This window comes from Austrofundulus limnaeus, unplaced genomic scaffold, assembly GCF_001266775.1.
Source record: "Austrofundulus limnaeus strain Quisiro unplaced genomic scaffold, Austrofundulus_limnaeus-1.0 Scaffold71, whole genome shotgun sequence".
Lineage (NCBI taxonomy): Eukaryota > Metazoa > Chordata > Actinopteri > Cyprinodontiformes > Rivulidae > Austrofundulus > Austrofundulus limnaeus.
Genome location: NW_013952473.1, coordinates 1,527,112 through 1,529,979, shown reverse-complemented (window position 1 = coordinate 1,529,979; position 2,868 = coordinate 1,527,112). Strand labels below are relative to the sequence as shown.

The window sequence follows — 2,868 nt, the reverse complement described above, 5'->3', positions numbered from 1 at the left end:
AAAGTCTAATGTTACAACTAATCGGGGGTCCCTTTAACACTCCCACTCACACCTAAGTATAGTTTAGAGTTACAATTTAATGTAGCACTGTTTTTTTTTTTTTTTTGTTGGTCTGTGGGGAAAAAAAACTTGCTTGTGCACGTGAGAACCTGAAAATTCCACCTGGAAAGGCCTCATTCTAGGAGCCAATCTTGTGACCTTCTTACTACAGGTGGTAATTCTAACCACTCCACTTACCGTGCCGCCCTGACATGACAGTGCATGACTAAGTTTTAAACAGATTCCTTGCATTGTGTAGCAATCAGAGTCGGAGTTGAACATGACAGCTTTTGTTATGGAAAGACTTAATTGTCTGCACCACACTTCTCATATAATGATTGTTGGAGATCAACTCCCCACTAAACCCTGACCGGAGAAGTGGGTAAGGAAAATAAATGGAAAGATGATTTAAATGACAATGCACAAGTTTTTTTTCTTTAACACAAGTTATCTAAAGAAACAACCCGTTAGTTTCCCTTTTAAATGGTGACACGTGGAATGTGCATTTGTGGGATGAGCAGTAGAGCTGWGTATTGTTGCACACATGAAAAAATGTGGCAGATCTTCTCTGCCAAACAGCTTTTTTTTTTGCTATTGAGACTTGTTTTGAGCTTCTGGTACCCCCAGGTGTCTCGTATAAGATTTATGGCCAAGAAGCATTATYACACCAAAGAAATAAAGTATTGAACACTAATTTTCTTGCTTTTTGAGCTAAGTTTAGAACATGGCCAAGTTAAAACTGTAATTGGAACCTGTGTCTTCTTTTCATCAATCAGTTCAGGWAGAAAACAGAAAAGAAATGTCACCAAGTCCACCATTACAGTGAGGTGGTGCTGGCAGAATGACCCAGGGTGCAGACAAAATCCAAAACGTAACCATAAAGGCTTTATYAAACACAAAAGGCTGACTGGGCGGCTCAAAAGGTACTCACAAATGGGCCTCTCAGAGGAACACGGGGGACAACCACACTGACTGGAGAAACAGTACAATGATCGGACAAGGCACAAAGGACAGAACACACACTGTAAAAAAATGAAATGTTTGGATTTATTTAACCATGTTATGTGACCTGGTTCCACTTTACTGAGTTGAGTAAATTCAAAGCAATATACCAGTTTTTTAACCAAAGAACATGAGCATGTTGCTTTGAATTTTACTCAACTCAGTTAAGTGGAACCAGGTCACATAACATGGTTAAGTAAATCCAACATTTCATTTTTAGAGTGCAGAATATAAAGTCAGAACTTAATCAGACAACAAGAAACACCTTCAACCTAACCCTAGCCTGAAGGAGACACAAGAGGAAACAGGTGAGCTTGGGTGGGGCTGGAGGAATGACAGCAGGGCAGAGATAGGGGAACACAGAAACACAAGAAAACTTCATTATTTATTTATAAATTTATTTCAAACAGATTAAAAAAACAAGCAATCAGTAGGACAAAGAAACCACGTGCATACACAACCAAGAACCCAATTACCACTACTTTTCTGTTTGAAAGGGCGTAGGAAGAAGTGAACACTTATTTAAAACTAAGGCAGAAAAGACAGACTGTGACAATTATGACAAAATGGAAATTATTTAAAAAAACAGACATTCGATACACGTTGCGTATCAATCTGTGAGAAATACCCAAAACGTTTCATCTTTCTTTTTCTTGTTTTCGTAATTAGAACAAGCGCGTGCATTCAGATTTTGTTAATGCAAAACAAATAACTGATCTCATATTGCATTAGGAAACATTAAAAAAAAATCATGGTGGTTGTTTCGAATGTGCATGCCGCAAGCAACAAATACAATAAGAGGATGAAGACTAAAAAAAACTGAAGTGGTCAAAGTGTCAGATGTTTATCAGCATCCTTTTGTCTGAGCTGAAACATCCCAATTTGTCATCAGACTGTGATCAGACATACAATAATTAGACAACTCTGCTGACAACATGCCACAGAATTATTTCGTCACTCCTAAATAGAACAAGTTTTATTTCATTTTTTAAAACCATCCCTGTGACTGAATTTTAAATATGTGCGGATAATCTTCCTCYGAATGCTTTGGCCACCATTTTAAGCTGCTGCAAGAGCTGTTTAGACTGCAGGGTGAGGTGAGGCCCGCCCACAGAGGAGGAACCCTTCATACAGTTCATGGCCTGAAACAGAACAAATGTTCCTCTGCTTTTAGTTTCTTTTTTTCGACTTAATGCTTCGCCTCACTGCAGTTGTGTTGTGAGCGAATCCTCCACAGGTGTGCAGGGGGAGGGAACCAGGAGGAGGGTACAGGAAGAAGGGAGGGGGCGTCTACTTTACTTGCTCCCACCTTTCTCACAGCATCTGTTTGCTCGGTGAGAGCAGGGTATCGTTTCGTTGAGGCTCCTTGGATTTTTATATCTTTATTTCACTTTATAAAACAGTATTTTTTTTTCTTTATTTAAGAACAGCTTTCTTTCTGCGAGGCGCTGCTTGGACTTGTTTGGGATTTGTTGACGCTTCTCTCACAGGTGAGTCATTAGGGATGATTTCAAATTCTCGGGAAAAAAAAAAGCCACAGATTCATTTTCAAGAAACAGAGATAGGACAAAAAGGCTTTTTATTTGTATTGTTTGTTTGTTTGAAGAAGAATGTTGTTTTGTAGATTCGAATCATTTTATTGGTTTTAGTTTTGGCTTARCTATTGTATGGTTAATTATAAACGCAGCTGACAGCTCAGAGCGTTTCCGTTTTTCCTGTTTAAATTATGTTAAAGCCATTTAATCTGCCTCCTCCTGAGTTCTGATGAAACTGGGTGAATATTCTCGAGTCAGAGTTCTGCTGACGCTGAGACTATTTCTCTTATTC

General features: G+C 38.8%; 1 protein-coding gene across 1 annotated transcript in view; it reads left to right on the top strand.

The window, feature by feature from the left end:
• Positions 1-2,267: 2,267 nt before the first annotated feature.
• Positions 2,268-2,868, top strand: part of LOC106519097 (N-acetyllactosaminide alpha-1,3-galactosyltransferase) — a gene marked incomplete in the record, with an annotated part of 25,337 nt that continues 24,736 nt past the window's right edge. The window contains 2 exon segments of the mRNA XM_014010628.1: positions 2,268-2,375; positions 2,472-2,531.